Below are 18,681 nucleotides of genomic sequence, written 5' to 3'. Positions count from 1 at the left end.
CGTCCGTCTTCGAGTCTTTTTGTTGTTTGCTTGTAAAAGTCAATACAATGTTGATCATCTGTGGACATTGAATACTCCTCCGTTATACCCTCGATCTCCCAAAATTGTTTCAGGTCTTCGAAGTTGCTGAGTACAACGTTGCAGTGAAATGATTGGGGCATGTTTCCGCAGAGAATCCAGCCAAGGCGCGTTTGTTGTGCTATTGGTTGTGATTGATGTTCGCCCTTGACTATCCCGCTTAAGATTATAGATGCGTAGACATCCGCACCGAATAGTAGATCGATTGGTCTGCTCATATTATAATTAGGGTCCGCTAATTTTATGTTATCTAAATACGGTAGAAACGGTCTATCGAAGCTATGATTCGGCAAGCTTTTGATTAAGTTGTTGATAATTAAAACTTCGGTTTCGAATGAATAATCATCGTTGACAGACGCGCACTTGATAGTGAGCATAGAACAGAGTATCAACGACTAAACATTCAAATCCAAAATGAAACGGAGGAACTTCGTTAGATATTATCGGAAACAGATTGGAGGCAGTGCATAAACATCTTAAACACTCGGGCTCACAACAAATTCAATAACTGCAAAGTCACACAAATAAAAAAGTTTGAAAAACTAGCACAGAACATCAATAGACAATTGTCAAACGTCGCGACTTTAAATGACACACCCGATAGTAGTCAAAACGTCACTGTCATCAATCTTTCGAAACAAAATTTGGATAAACAAACCATTGAGGTATTGAATAAAGGCTTAAATTTTGCAACGGCACCGCGAAAAATCCCTCACGAAGAAATTGTTAGTTACGTAGAGGAATGTATATTCAAAAATACGATACCAAAGGATGAGGCTGAAACCATACGGCAAGATATCTCGTGCATACTATGAGCAAGCAAACCGCCAAAAAGAAACCTCACCTTCGCTGAAACAAAGGCTCTCGCGGAGCTAAAGGCGAACGAAGATTTGGTAGTACTCCGAGCTGACAAAGGGAATGCAACCGTTGTTATGGATACGTCGGAATACGAAAGCAAGATGGCTCTCCTCTTAAACGATGTCAATACCTACAAAAAAGTCGATAAAGATCCCACAAACAAGGTAATAAAACAAACATCTAGCCTCCTTACTAAATATTCTGAAACACTGTCATTAGACGTCAAATCTTTAACAACAGCCTGCGTAAAACCTCCAAAAATGTATGGATTGCCAAAAATACACAAACACAACAATCCTTTAAGACCCATAGTCAGTCATATCGACTCACCCACATACAAATTAGCCAAACACTTAGTGTCAATATTATCCCCTCTCAGGGGGCACACTAGTGCTCATGTTAAGGACACTTACCATTTTGTGGAAACATTGAGAGATCTCAAATTACTCCACAATGAAACCATGGTGAGTTTTGACATTGAGTCACTATTTACAAACTTACCACTAAATGACTGCCTAGATATCATTGCAAAAAGACTTAGGGAACAGAACATGTCACCAGATTATGTAGATATTGTAAAACACTGTCTCACATCAGGATACTTAATGTGGAAAGATGAGTTCTATGTGCAGGTTGATGGAGTAGCCATGGGTTCTCCAGTGTCACCTATAGTCGCTGACATCTTCATGGAGGACTTTGAGGAGAGAGCTCTGGCCAATGCCCCGGTTAACCCTAGAAAGATAACGTGCGCCTCAGAGGCGCCCGCGAAATATATATTTCGCTGCCATTTTATTACCGACGCGCATACAAGTTTGTGTTTCCTGGCCAATTCAGTCCTTGGTCATCACTTCCGAGAGACGACTGCATCTGTTCGGTAAGTACCACAGGTTTGCTGTTAGAGCGATGCGTTGCGCTCGGGAGGCGCATGTTTATCTTTTGTGGAACTTTCGCCACTTTCATAGTGATTTTGTTTTTATATTTTTTTACCAATGTACGGTAAGTTTAAAGGTAGGTTTTTTTTATTGGTTAATACTTATTGTAATTCATTGTTTTTAAGAGCGTTTTCGCATCATGGCGAGCAAAAGAGTGTTGGATAAAAGAGAAATTGTTTATTTATTGAATGAAGAAGATGAAGGCGCAGATGTCGGCAGTGACAGTGAGATCGAGGACCATGTAAGTGAAGACAATGTGCAAAGCGATACCGATAATGATTACGTAGTTGAAGCTATGATTTATGAAAATTCGAATGATCCTTCATCGCAGAATGTCACTGAAAATACTGGACATGACCAACGCCGCCTAATGATGTGATCAGGGGCAAGAATAGGCATGTTTGGGCTACTGCTAAAGGACAAAATAACAGAAGAACGTCTGCGATCAATATACTTCATTCCAATAGAGGGCCTAGTCGCATGTCTCGAAATATTTTGAACCACTTCCATGCTTTGAGTTATTTATAACTGACGAGATTATTCAAGAGAAAGTATTGAGAATATCCTCCCACAGACTAACCGAGAGATATCTGAAGAAGCTGATGAGGAACCTTCAGCTAAAATTCGACGGTACTGTAGCTTATATACAAAAAAAAAGAAGAGAATGTCCAAGATGAGTTGCACAAAATGTAAAAAGACAGTGTGCGGAGAACATAAAAAAGATGATTGCAACAATTGTCTTTAGCCGTTGATTTTTCCAGTATTTTTTTAAAATTGAGACTGATTATATTATAATTAATTAATTAATAAGAAAAAACACTATAAAAGTTACCTACTTTTAAAAATTTCTACCTAAGTACAGAAGACATAAATTTTTTGTTAATGATTTATAAATACCTACAAATTTTCATATTTTGAATAAAAATTTATGATAATACTTATGTATTTTATTTACTTATTAATAATTCAACAATTTACAGTAGTGAATGAAATAAAAATAATTGACATTCATAAAAAAAATCTGGTATTAAAACAGTGCGCCTCTCAGGCGCATGTTTATCTTTTCAGTACAAAAAAATAACGTTATCTTTCTAGGGTTAAACCTCGACTGTACAAGAGATATGTCGATGACACATTTGTAGTACTCCCCAATGACAAAATATCTGCATTTCTAGCACATTTAAATTCAATACACAAGAACATTAAATTTACTGTTGAACAAGAAAACAACAACTGTCTGCCCTTTTTAGACATTTTAATTATACGCAAAGCAGATGGCACACTAGGTCACACAATACACAGGAAGGCAACCCACACAGATAGGTACCTCAATGGTGAATCCCACCACCACCCTTCACAACTGCTTTCTGTCGGTAAATGTTTGTTTCAGAGAGCCCAACGTCTTTGTGATGATGCCCACCTCGAGGAGGAACTACAGCATGTCAAACAGGTGCTACACCGAAACAAGCTGCGCATCCCCCGGCTACATCACAAAAACAAAAACAAGACACAAACAGTTCCCCGCCAGCCAGCCTACTTGCCATATGTAAAGGGAGTTACAGATAGAATTAGCCGGATCCTAAAACGAGCTTCTATTCATACAATTTTCAAGCCGCACAAGAAGATTCAGCAATTCCTAAGACCAATCAAAAGTAACACCCCATTGCAAGATGCAGGTATATACAATATACATACTGGATTGCGACTGTGGCCTGTCTTACATAGGGCAAACTAAACGCAATATGTCCAGCAGACTCAAAGATTACATTGCAGACATAAGACATAGACGACACACAAAATCAGCAGTCTGTGAACACATACTAGATAGGCCTAATCACTACATACGCTTTGACCAACCGAAAGTACTTGCGAAAGAGAAAAGATTCTTCCCAAGATTGGTACGCGAAGCCATTGAAATCAAAAAACACCCCAATTTCAATAGAGAAGACGGTCTAAAATTGTCAAACACCTGGGATCCAATAATATCCAAATTAAAATCTCAAAAAGAAAAACAATCCGCGAAAATAGAGGACACCGTGAGCCATTTTTGCCAAAACCCTCCATCTTTTAGTCGATACCAACTCCGGGGAAATAAATACAGATAATGCAACTTTCTCTGCAGATGTGATACTTTTTGACACTCAACATCTTTTGTCTTCAGTCACCGTGACCACGCACGCTGTAAAGCACGCGAAACGTCGGATAAATTTAAAATTATGTCAAATAGTTGTAAATTTATAATAATACATAACTTTAATCCGGTAAAAAGCGTTTTTCTTTAAATGTGTAATAAGAGTTATGTTAATCAAAGACAATACTATTTTACATACATTTCAAATAACTCACGCATAGCCGATACATCACTACGCAATTCCAATATACCTTTATTGCAGTTTCATTACACGTGTTCAATTAGATATTATTCGAAATGCCGTGCAATATTTATATCTACAACAAAATAAGAAATAAGTAAAATCTGTTTTACGATCATTTTTAAATCTAATAGGCAAGTAGGTGATCAGCCTCCAGTGCCTGAGACACGCCGTCGACTTTTTGGGTCTAAGACATGTCGGTTTCCTCACGATGTTTTCACACACAGCCGGGGGTCGAACGTACGACCTCAGGTATGAAAGACGCACGCTGAAGCCACCAGGCCAATACTGCTTATTCATTACTTTTTTTTACTTGGTAATAAATATGCAGCGTGATGACACCAACTAAAACGCATACGCAGTCTATAATTGACTTTGCAACATTTTATTCACAAAAACTCAATATTAAGAAGCTGTAAGTTTCTACCACTCACTGGCGTAAATGGTTTCAACGTATGTCAATAGCATATCAGGTCGCGAAGACAGCGTAATTTCCAATTAATTAATTAATTAATTACTTTACTTAAAAACAACTTTTAACTTGAAAACTATTTTTCAGATGGCGCCACCCATGAGCCTCGAGTGATGCACGCGCTCCGGAAAGGCGCAACAGTTTTAAGGTCGATTCACACATATCAGTGAACCCACAGTTCCGGCACAGTACCGTTACAGTTCCGTATCCGTGCTACAGTGGTGCGTCAGTGCTTCAATTCACACATATCAGTACAGATCTTTGCGGGTCTTCGTGCACGACGTTCCCTTCAGACTACTCTTCAGACTACTCCCGAGTCATATTCCCGATTTGTTTCCTTATATTTAATGCCGTGTATTGGGTATTCTATGAAATCGACTAGAAACTGTTTAGGATTAGGTCATCATAAATGTAATTCAAAAAGAATATTACGTGTACATTTATATAAAGCCTAGCATGAATTTAACATGTGAATGTTAGTCGCCAACAAAAAACCTACGGAAAAATATCTGTCTGATCTGAAACATCTTAGTTTCGCTCGAAGCTCATAGGAGCCCAAGGGTCTTTTTGACACTTCGTCAAACTCACGTTAGAATCTGGGTGCGCCAAAAAATGGGGAATTTTATAATAAGTGAATATAATTAATTTGTAAACAAAGATTAAATACAATCTCATACTTTGTCTAAGTTTAATAGATAACTTTTGTACATAGCAAGTGCTGAACAAAGTGTTGTTAAATTAAATTGTCCGCGAGAAAGATGTTTTTGTATATTTTTATTGTTTCACCGCTGGTTGTTACTATACATTTATATATACTGCCATTTCATCTCATTTTGTTATTATACTGAGATTAACTATATTTATACACTTAATATATAGTTTAAGAATATTTTAAACTATTAGAATGTAATCACTACCTAGATTTAGCTAATTACCTTTAATAGAGCTAGCAAATAGAATTTATCACTTAACGTGTTTCAAATATAAGGAGTTGAATTCTATTAAAATTGTTGTGTTTAAAAGGATAACCTTCAATCGTGACGTTCTTTCAAGAGTTTATCGTTAGATTAAAACATTACGAAATATATTATTTTGCTTCCTAATACATGAATTTCGTTTAAAGAGGTCCAAGTAGACTCAAAAAGCAAAGAGAGCATTTAGATAGTTAACTAGATTTGTAAATATTGTTTATGTTAAAATGCAATTTAGCCAAAATATTGTAAAATAAAGTATTATGTATGATCCTGTGTTTTACTTTCACATGTTCAAGGTTGTATTTACATATTACCTTAAAATATTTTACTTATCATTACGCAAATCCTCATGCCTAGTTCCACCACATAGTTCTTCTAGCATTTGTCACCTCCTAAGCAGATATTTCATATTCTATAAAAATCCAAAATGGTATGGTGATGTCAGAAAAGGCCCTCAGCAAACCATTAGTCGTACTCATAACAATGAGAGCAGGTGGATCGATATATTATTGCATATACGTCATTATTATTACTCATCACCGTACATTCTACATCATACACGGATCGACTGATATTGCTTTTCTAATTATGTGTTAGACGGGGTCAAAAGTTTCTCTGATTGAAATCTCGCATTTTTGTTGCTTAAAACACGAGATTTCAATCAGAGACATCTTTGTACTAAAATATAAAATAGTAATGCGGATTTTCACAGTCGGTTCGCAATGAACCTACAACACCAGTGGATTGATGTTGAAATACTTACACAACTTAAAGCTAAAAGATACTGAAGTAATCCTCTAGATACTTAGTTTACAGTCTTGTTGTGCGAGCGTTGAGTGCAGACCTATCTACCTACAAATAAAAAACTACAAAATATAAGTACCTACAAAAAATAAAAATAAAAAACATAATTGTTTTACCCAATAATAAGAATATTGTTATTGTATAGCAATGGTGTTAATAAAAAAAGTGTTATAAGTGCAAGAAAAATATAACAAAAAAGACGCCGGGGATTGACTGCAGTAGATGCAATCGCATTGTCCATGCTGATCCTGTTTGCACGAAGCTATCTAACAAGCAGCTTAACACCCTTCGAAACTCATCAAGCATCGAATGGAGCTGTGATGAATGCCAGAAGAATGTGTCGCGCAGATCATCCTTCATCACTCCCAATGATGATACTGATGACGAGGATGATGAAGAATCGGAACCGAAGGAGCAAGGTAATATATCAAATCTGAATGTGAAACAACTTGTTGCTGACATAAGCAGAGAGCTTAAGAAAACTTTTAAAGAAGAGATGGGTCACATCGAGTCCTCTCTAAACTTCTTATCGGACCAGATGACGTCAATGGAACAGTCCATAAAGACCCAGAAAGAAGCTATTACAAAACTTGAGAACAAAAATTACGATCTCCTAAACAAAAACAAAAATTTAGAACTGAGGGTTTGTGCTGTGGAGCAGCAACTGAGGTCATTGGAGCAAGGAAAACTTGGTGATACGCTGGAGGTGGCAGGTCTCCCAGACACTACGCCAGGACAGTTGAAAAACGTTTTGGAAGTGTTAACAGGCAAGCTTGAGGTTGACAATGTTGATATTAAGGGCCAGTTTTTTGATCCGTAGTAAAAAATGGTTTTACCATTTGTTACATTAACTATAGTTAAATGAATAACCATTGGTAAAATCGTAAATGCGTTTTTCAATGCCTTTTTTAACTATAGTTAAACTTAACAATTTGTCAATTTGTTGCCAGTGCAATGAGCAATGACATCCCAAAAAATGTGGTTCTTTTTTGTGGGGAACATTTATTTTGTATGACAACACTAGACATATTGAGTGAATGAAATCCATTTTAGCCATCTTCATTCGTTATTTGCGCTTTGAAGAGTTTGAAGTGTCAAATTAATCTAAATAACACGATATAAATAAAGTTGTTTTTACAGAAAAACACAGGTTTTAATACGGTTTACACCTTTTACGATACTTAAATATATAAATAACGATGTCCGCAAACAGCCAACAGTCAAACAAGTAAGTACAAACATATTTTCGTGTTATTTATTCCGGTTTATCTTGTGTTTCGTATTAGAAAGTAATACATTTATGTTTTGTTAAAGGGACCATACTGCTAACTTCGCCAAAAAAGAAACTGCCAAACTGGTGCTGCTTCTCAAGGATTACACAGTCGTCACCTGCAAACAACTGATCACTGCAACAATCTACAAAAAGATGCAGCTTGGAAATCTCTGTGACGTTTTCAACTCAGATGGGTCTAGACACCAAAGTGTTAAATTTAATATACATTGAATGAAGGTGTAGGCACATTTTTATATTTATTCTTGTATAGCTGTGTCCTACAACAAAAGGAAAAAATCTTTTAACCCTTTGGAAACAAGGAAGCGGATAATGATCCACACGGATAAAAAAAAATGACTTTTTGAAACAAAGACAAATAAGAGAGGATGATTTGTTCAATTATGCTAAGGAAGAGCATCAAAAACATTTGCTGCACCAATGAGAGGCCCACCAAAAATCCATACTGCATAAAGAGGAGGTGCACCAAAAAGTGATGCAGCAGATGGAAGAAAGGCACAATAAATATATGTAGCAGCAAAAAGAGTTGCATCAAATTGAGGTGAAATGCAAGTAGAAACAATTAGAAAATATTTAATTGCTACTTTAGGGTTTCATGTAAATTTTGTAATGTTTTTTTTAATAAAAATGGTTTGTATTTAAGTTATAATTAAACAGTTTATTAATCAAGTCAAATGTTTTATTTATAAATTCTTGTAATAAAGTAGGTAGACGCTAACTCACAAATGTAATAAAAGCTCTAAAGAATATCATAGGTCCCTAACTAATGTGTAGCTGTAGTTTTTAGTATAAGTACATACAAGTATGATAATTAAGTATAAGCAGTACAATATTAACTTATAATAATTATAAGTTAATATTATAGGCAATAAAACACATAATGAATTAGTAATAACCTTAATTATATACTGCTGCGGTTCTGTAGCTAGTAATGAAGCAAAATAGGTTTGTATGAGCTGCTGTCTATATATACTCTTGTTCTTGTATTTTATTTAATTATAATAATTATAAGTTAATATTATAGGCAATAAAACACATAACGAATTAGTAATATACTTAATTATATTTTGCTGCGGTTCTGTAGCTAGTAATGAAGCAAAATAGGTTGGTATGAGCTGCTGTCTATATATACTCTTGTTCATTGGCAGTTTAAGATCATTCCCAATTTCAGTAACAATCCAGAGCACTGTTCCCTTCGATAGGGGGTAACAGTGACAAAAATCTACATCATCCCAGGTTTCTAATGGCGGATGACATTGCCTAAATATTTTTGGTCACTCATTAACACATTCTCATATAATATTATCGTCTTCTTCATCGTCTCATTAATTAAAGTATCTCAATATGTTTAAATTCATCATTAGATAGTAATAAACGTATTTATCATAGTTTGATTTCTGTGACAAACAGCTGTTACTATATAAATTACCAGCGGCCATCTTTTTAACCCTCCGATACTGAGTAGTTAACTTTTTTGCCTAATGGTTAGATATTTTACCATTGGATGCTCTTACCACGGATCAAAAAACGCATTTTGCTGATATTTAACTAATAGTAAGGATTTTTTACCAATAGTTGTATTAACTACGGATCAAAAAACCGGCCCTAAGTCAACCCAGTGGACAAAAGGAACTAATGAAAGACCTGGACTTCTACTGATAAAGTTGAACTCCAGAACTATGCAGCAACAATGGATCACTGCAAGTAAAGCTAAGTGTATAACAATAGGTCACATAATACCAGAGGCCCCAAAAGAGATCAGCAATAATAGGATCTATGTGAGAGAAGCCTTAACAAAACATATTAAAACTATTTTATACAAAACTAAATCCAGACTCAACATGTCATATAAGTTTATATGGTGTAAAGATGGCAAGGTCTTTGTGAGGAAAACAGAGGACAGTAAAATTCATCAGGTTAGATCTCTAGATGACATCCTCAGACTAGAAAAAACACCTGTCTTTTCTACACCTATATAAAAAAAATATACACTAATTTTAAGTGTTTGTCATAACTTGTAATAAGAGATACACTCTTATACATACATCTTGCAAATTAATTATGGCAACTAGTACAGGTAATGAAATTTTTAATTGTAGTTCTATTAATGATTTTTTAAAATCACTTCCTACAAAATGTCATGTAAATATTTCATGCATACATATTAATATTAGATCTATTATAAAGAACTTTCCTAAATTGCTTCAAATGATCAATAATAGCCATCTCCCTATAGATATTATTGTATTAACTGAAGTAGGCATAAAGAGTGAAATCTCTCATTTATTCCATATTCCCACATATAATATGCACACTCAACTAAGAACTAATCAAAAAGGGGGTGGGATTATAATGTATGTAAAAAATCATTTAAAATTAACTTTTCACAGTTTTAACGCTACCACATTTGAAAATATAATAGGTTCATGTAAAATTGGGTCAAACCAACATATAGTTGTATGTGCTATTTACAGGCCACCAAGGCCAAGTACCCAAAACCTGTTTGTAAGGGAGCTCGACAATTGCATATCGAATTTTAACACAGTAACAAATTTGCTTTTGGTTGGTGATATTAATATTGACCTAAAAAAGAATTCCACCTACAAAGATACATACTTAGAGACGCTCAGCGAGCATGGACTGTCGTGTGGAATATCTGACTTTACTAGAATAGAAACAAAAAGTAATTTAATTACTCAATCTTGCATAGATCATATTTTCTTCCGCGTTCCCTCATTAGGTCCGTACTCGGCGGCGTTAAACACCGTACTGGCCGACCACCGTGCTATTATTTTTGCCTGCTTAAGCTACATGCCCGTGCCTATTACGCCCACACAGGGACGTACTTGCAAACAAATTAATTGCAAAACATTACATAACGAATTAAAAAAGGTAAATTGGTTCGAAACAAACACAATGAATTCTCCCAGAGAAATATATAATTTTATTCGCCTTTCCTTCGAAAACGCTAACAAAAAAGCGACATGTGAAATCTCAAAAAAATACCAAAGCTATTCCAAAAAGATTAAGATACCTTGGATAGATGACAAAGTTAATAGCCTCTGCGACAAACGTAATAAATTATTTCAACAATGGAAGTCCTCACAGGATCCCGAAATTAGCCTTCAATATAATAGTATCAGAAATAAAATACACAAAATTATAGAAGTAAAACGAAACAATTACTATAACAATCAAATATCAGCCCTGCGATTCTGTAACTCGCTTCACACACCCTCAGCGCTGATTTTTGCTGTCAAATCGTTCGTTTCGGTGTCATGTGTTAGCTTTTATTATTTATTTAATAATATTCTAAATAATTTATGAAACATATTCTTTTGCTACAAGTGCGCATGTGCAATAATTACTCATTTGACTCGTTCGGTTATTTACGAATTGTTACGAATTGACTCGAATAACTGCCCGAAGTGGGAAGGTCGAGTCAGAGTGGGGACTAAAGGATAAAACAGCTTGTAGCACATGCGCACAGGCAATTCCTTTGTTCAAGTTGGTGTTTATACATTTTACGTAGGGTCAGTGTGTGAAATATAGTAAATCAAGTCATCATTGGAGTGTTTAATTTCCTACCCTAAGAACCAGATCAACTAGCCCTAACAAATCAGAAGAGCGGGATGCCATCGAGGTAAACTGATATGGTATATCATATCCTTGGTGTAAAGGATTAACGCCCACGAGGTATGCGATTTTTTTTTTTCCTTTCTACATTTTGTAACCTAAAGATGTAGGTACTCTTTTTTTTATTATTTTTATTACACCTTTGAAGGTAAATTAGTTACATTTGTTATGAAACCTAGCTTACGATTATGAAGTTTTGTATTTTTACTAACGGAAGACTGTGCTATTGCGTAGGAAGTGTGGGACTGTGCTGTTTTAGGTTATCTAAATTTTTTACCAACTATAACCCGTCGGCCCTGTCTTGTCGTCTTATATCGATGAAAATCAAAACTTCCCAGCTGAAGTCCTTCATACCTACCTAACATAAATGGAAGAAAATGAATCCTATACGAGTGTTCGAAATACATAATTTTATAATATTTGATGAGGGTGATCCCAAATATTTTTACTCGGCCGATCCTCATATGTTTTTATTAGTCTTTGTTGAGATTTACTCGAGTTACGTTAGATGTATATATCGTTTTTGATAATTATAATTGATAATATGTAGTTACGTCCACTAATTAGAATTTTATAGTGAGTGTTTAGTGCGTGTTTAAGAAACGTTCTGGTAGGGAGACATTATGGCGAGGTATGTACTCGGGATTTTGCTATGAGTTATGCATCGACGGCCACCGAACCTGTCCTGTAAAACATATAACGTTATTTATTTTAAAGCTGTTACATTACATATTTTTATAATACTTACCGTCGGTTTAGTTGAAATAAATTGAATCATTATTATAAGATACTAGCAGACCGGCCAAGCGCGTTGCTGTGGCTAAGGTTTTTCTTATATTACATAGTAGTAAACTATTCAAGGGAGACGGTAGGAGAACACTAGTCATGGGGACCACCATGCTTTATTGGTTGTTATGCCGTTGAATTGTAGCTTATGTGAAACGTTGGTACTTTCAACACAGCGCCATCTGTTAGAATTGTGACTGTTCAATAATAAACAAATATTTTGCAATAAAATAATATAAATTGAAATGTAAGCTATCCTATCTTTTAAGTTAGATCAAACTGCACACGGTGTGCAAAATATTTGATATCGGTTCGGTAGTCAGGAGTCGATAGTGGACAAACAACGTGACACGTAATTTATATATTAAGATTTACGACAGATTACACAAGTAATTAGTTTAATTTTGTCTCATATTTTAACAATTTTTTTTTTAGAGGTTATTTGGTGAGTTGAATATTTTAATAAAGTTTTATTTTTACAGACTACTTTATTATAAATGTTTTACCATTTTTTTTTTTTTAATTATTAGGCAACTTGAATATTAAAATAAGATACATTTAATTAATTTATTATTTTTAGATGTTCCAAGCTGATTTAATATTATAATAAGTTTCTTACAGAACTAATTTATTTTAATTTTACCATTTTTTTTAGAGGTTCTTTGGTGAGTTGAATATTTTAATAAAGTTTTATTTTTACAGACTACTTTATTATAAATGTTTTACCATTTTTGAAATTATTTGGCAAGTTGAATATTATAATAAGTTACATTTAATTAATTTATTATTTTTAGAAGTTTCAAGTCTGTTTAATATTATAATATTTTTACAGAACTAATTATTTCAATTTTTTTTTTTTTATATATATTTTATACCATTTTTAGAAATTATTTAGTGACTGTTATTATAATAAGGTTTTTACATATATAATTTATACTTTAAAATAATTATTCATTTTTAGAAGTTCAGTTAGTTTAATATTAAGGTATTTACAAAAGTAATAAATTTTACAATAATTTTCGCCATTTATCGTAGAAGGTTAGTTTAATATCATATTATGACTTTGTTATACGAAAATTCAATTGAAACGTATTGTTTGAAGTATATTTTATTGGTAATTAAAGCTTAAATGTTTTATATATACATATAATCAATACAAACAATATTTTTTTTTATTACTACGTTGAATAATATTCTAAACTATCTTAAATATATGTATTAATAAAAAAAAAATTATTTGATTTTATAGAGTGTCTTTGTTACTTAGAATCGACGCCAATCCTTATAGATTAAGATGGCTGGAGTAATAATGTACAATGTTTTTCTTTTGTGTAACGATTGTTTCCAGTATGACTAGACCCAATAAGAATCCAGGGTTTTAGTCCTGAGTTACGAAGTCGTTTTAGGGACGAGGCATATAGAAGTCGAACCTTATGGTTGTTTCATTGGTGAGACTAAAGCAGCTTGCTTTCCAATGCAGTAGGTGCAGGCTATAGGGCAGTCGTAAGTTAAACTTACCACGAAGCTGCAGCAGATCGAGTGGCTACGCAGGCGTTGCCACTACAAAGTAAGGTGACGCAAAATAATATCGGTGTACGGTCTAAATGATAGTTTACGTATATCTCACGAAAAGGCTACAAATTTAAGTCCGTGGCGAGACAATTAGTAGATCGTTAGTCCAAACATAGAAGATATTTCTTAAAATCGATTGGACAAATGTAGCGTTACTTCAAAGAAAGATTCAGAACAAATTTGATGTCTAGAATCTCAAGAGGAAACGAAAATGTTTTGAGTGTCAAATGATGAGTTTAACATTGATTGTTTTTCAGTTTCATAGGTATTGAAGTAGTAATAAAATGCTTCGGTCTATTTTTTTCTTACCTCTACCTTTCGTTTATACCGCAGGTATTAATAGTTATGAATTTGATGTTGATTGCTTAATGCGATATTGTGATAATGGCAGCCGACATTGGCGCCATTTGGCGCTTTGACATGGTGAAATGAATTTAATAAGAATGATAACAGTAAAAGCGCTATTACTGTTGAATAGTCGTTAATTTGTTAATATATTAATGATTAACGTTAATAAGGAAATGGAATGAAACTATAGATACTTATTTGTTGAGGGATTCTTCAAATAATTTTTAGGGATTGGTTTTAAAACTTGTACAGGAATTAAGATAAAGCTAAGCGACAATTATATTACCCGTAATACGGCCTTACAGAGTATCAAACTGGGAACGGAAAAATAAAAAACCAGAACTGAAGGACTGGTAATTTGTGCACTGTCCTAGGCTGTGCATTTTGCCCGTTAAAATAGAATTGATTTTGCTTTGATTTTTCTAGATCTTAACATGAGAACAACAAACGAGCCCTCTACCGCGAATCGATAATAATCAATTGGATAATATTTCAGTCATGGGTGTTGTATTACACAGGGCCTCGCATCAGGGTACTATTAGAAAGCTGATGGTATTTCTGGTTTTAAGTGAGAGCAAGGGTAGCAAAGATGAAAAAGATGACCTGGTAAGATGACTCTATAGGACAACGACACAGTAAGACTGTATATTATGAGGTATTAATATTATTATATTTTTTTTGCTGCTTAGAGATTTAAAATATATAAGAAGCAAGCATTCGCAAGTTTAGGTTTTAAGGAGGAATTAGTAATCCTCCCGTAGTCAATTTTACATGCACCATGTTAAATGGGAGCATTCAAAGTTGGCATTGCTGATAAAGAAGTTTGATTTACTTCAAATGAGTAAGACTCTGCTGAATGTTAACATACTGCAGAGCCTAGTCTTTCATGACATTTCTTTTGCGGTAATTCACTTTGGGTATATTACAAAGGGTTGCTTTTTGATACAGCATCAAACAGACATAAGTCTCAATTTCATTAACAAATCTGAAACTTCGATGTCACGTCATGTCGACAATTTAACTTGCTTGCTAAGGCTGTTGTTCTTTTTGTGTACTGTGGCTATGTGCTTAGAAATTCAAAATTACATATGACCTTTTAACATATTATGTATTCCCTACAAACCAATCAATACTTGGTTAGTTTTTTTTTTATTTTATTTTTGTTATTGGTCTTAATAATGGATATGAAATACTTTCATTATGTCTGATGATAAAATATCTTAAAACAGAATTGATTAAATGTTGTAATGAAATTTAATAATGTAAGAAAATTATTGTATCATCTTGATCGGTTACCAATGAGGTTGTATTTGACAAAGTAATGTCAAATTATTTGATAAAGTAATTTCACATTTAATTCATCTCCAGAAGTGATAGTATCCTAATAAAAGTGATGGCTTAATATAATAAGTAAGTTTTGAGTGCGTTGAAATATATTGATGAAAAATAATACTTTAAAGAAGTAGGGTTGTAGTAGTAATAGTTCAAGTATTTGTTGTGCTTTCGATAAGTATTTTTTCTGAAGTCTGCACGAAAATCTGCAGCGTTTTTGTCAAAGAAAAGAGGGAGAGAGCGATTGAGACTTGAACACCGATGGTGTTTTTAATATATATCAATATCATTATTATTTTATTATGGGAAAAAATTACCATTTTTTTTTTGTTGGTTTGGACCTTTTGCTAAGACCCAGTTGGCTATTTTACAAAATGTGGACATTAGTTAGCAATTATGATAGTAATTTCTTATATTATTGAACTAATTTAACTAATTTTAGCTCTGGTTTTTAATTAGCCTTGGTATCATTTAATAATATAGAAAGACTGGGAAAATTAAATTATGGGATTTGGTCAGCTTAATTACTCAATAATTAATCTACAAAGAAGTTTCACTTTTGACATGTGTACCTTGTACTTACGCACTATTTATTCGTATAATTGACATAGACTAGAATATTTATTTATTTATTTAGTTAATAAGCTTACGACATCACACACAGTACTAAATCTACTAATTATTTTACAAAATCTTACATCTTAAATGTGTGACAATTAATGTAAACATAAGTTTTACAAAAAATATATAAATTATAAAGTACAATTAAAACATATACGAATATCAATTTCACATGATAAATTCACTATTGTGAATATAAAGAGATCATAATGGACTTAGTTTGGTAAAACTTTATTGTGATCTTAAAAGATCACAGTAGTTTCAGTTATGTAGGACTTTATTGTGAATATAAAGATATCTCAAAGGATTTAGTTATGTAAACTATATTGTGAATATTAAGAGATCACAATAGATATAGTTATATAAACTTTATTGTGAATATTAAGAGATCACAATAGATATAGTTATATAAACTTTATTGTGAATATTAAGAGATCACAATATATATAGTAATGTAAACTTTATTGTAAATATAAAGAGATCACAATAGATTTAGTCATATAAACTTTATTGTGAATATTAAGAGATCACAATGCATTTAGTTATGTTAACTTTATTTTAAATATAAAGATATAAAACAGATTTAGTTATGTTAACTTTATTGTGAATTTTAAAGATCACAATGCATAAAAAGATCACAATACATTTAGTTACGTAAACTTTATTTTAAATGTAAAGAGATAAAACAGATTTACTTATGTAAACTTTATTGTGAATTTAATGAGATCACAATACATTTAGTTACGTAAACTTTATTTTAAATGTAAAGAGATAAAACAGATTTACTTATGTAAACTTTATTGTGAATTTAATGAGATCACAATGCATTTAGTTATGTATACTTTATTTTAAATGTAAAGAGATAAAACTGATTTACTTATGTAAACTTTATTGTGAATTTAATGAGATCACAATACATTTAGTTACGTAAACTTTATTTTAAATGTAAATAGATAAAACAGATTTACTTATGTAAACTTTATTGTGAATTTAATGAGATCACAATGCATTTAGTTATGTTAACTTTATTGTGAATTTTAAAGATCACAATGCATAAAAAGATCACAATACATTTAGTTACGTAAACTTTATTTTAAATGTAAAGAGATAAAACAGATTTACTTATGTAAACTTTATTGTGAATTTAATGAGATCACAATGCATTTAGTTATGTATACTTTATTTTAAATGTAAAGAGATAAAACTGATTTACTTATGTAAACTTTATTGTGAATTTAATGAGATCACAATACATTTAGTTACGTAAACTTTATTTTAAATGTAAATAGATAAAACAGATTTACTTATGTAAACTTTATTGTGAATTTAATGAGATCACAATGCATTTAGTTATGTAAACTTTATTGTGAATATAAAGAGATCATAATACATTTAGTAATATAAACTTTATTTTAAATGCAAAGAGATAAAACAGATTTACTTATGTAAACTTTATTGTGAATTTAAAAAGATCACAATGCATTTAGTTATGTTAACTTTATTTTAAATGTAAAGAGATAAAAACGATTTATTTATGTAAACTTTATTGTGAATAAAAAGAGATCACAAAACAGATTCAGTTATGTAAACTTTATGGTGAATTTAAAGAGACCACAATGCATTTAGTGATGTGAACTTTAATGTAAAATATATTGTAAATATAAAGAGATCTCAAAAGATTTAGTCATGTAAACTATATTGTGAACATAAAAAGATCACAAAAGATTTAGTTATGTATGTATGTAAGACTATTGTGAATGTAAAGAGGTCACAGTAGATTTGGATGTGTCCGACTATTGTGAATGTAAAGAGGTCACAGTAGATTGGATATATAAGTAATAAGACTATTGTGAATGTGAAGAGGTCACAGTAGATTTTAGATATTATGTAAGACTATTGTGAATGTAAAGAGGTCACAGTAGACTATTGTGAATATGAAGAGGTCACAGTAGATATGATATGATAAGACTATTGTTAATTATTGATGACTTGATATTTTAAAAGAGTACCGAGAGTTTTTTACGCCGGCTTTTTCTCTCGGCCTACACCCCATGTCTTCTTTGCCGATGAATAGGGATTTCTACCGATACATATTTAATGACGTGAAATAGGTGATACCTGTATCTTTTATTCCATTATAAATAAACATAAATTAAATTTAGGTTCAATTTAACTAAAGAGATGTAATTCAAGAATGAAAGTTAAAAGATACATAGAATTAATTTTGTTTCTGTTTTGAGTTGTAATTTACAAAGCATTGTTTATGTTTTTCTTTTTTTTGCGAGACGCAAACATTGTTAGGAAAGGCCGACTGTTAGCTTTTATTATTTATTTAATAATATTCTAAATAATTTATGAAACATATTCTTTTGCTACAAGTGCGCATGTGCAATAATTACTCATTTGACTCGTTCGGTTATTTACGAATTGTTACGAATTGACTCGAATAACTGCCCGAAGTGGGAAGGTCGAGTCAGAGTGGGGACTAAAGGATAAAACAGCTTGTAGCACATGCGCACAGGCAATTCCTTTGTTCAAGTTGGTGTTTATACATTTTACGTAGGGTCAGTGTGTGAAATATAGTAAATCAAGTCATCATTGGAGT

The 18,681-nt window shown here is 32.6% G+C and overlaps 1 long non-coding RNA gene across 1 annotated transcript; it reads left to right on the top strand.

The window, feature by feature from the left end:
* The first annotated feature begins 7,640 nt into the window (after positions 1–7,640).
* Positions 7,641–8,333, top strand: LOC125062107. Its single transcript, XR_007119188.1, has 2 exons — positions 7,641–7,718; positions 7,805–8,333. It is a non-coding gene; the product is annotated as an uncharacterized LOC125062107 (long non-coding RNA).
* Positions 8,334–18,681: the final 10,348 nt, after the last annotated feature.

Source organism: Pieris napi, chromosome W (genome assembly GCF_905475465.1).
Source record: "Pieris napi chromosome W, ilPieNapi1.2, whole genome shotgun sequence".
NCBI lineage: Eukaryota > Metazoa > Arthropoda > Insecta > Lepidoptera > Pieridae > Pieris > Pieris napi.
Note: the sequence above shows the minus strand (reverse complement) of the source record. Positions and strands in the feature narration are given on the sequence as shown.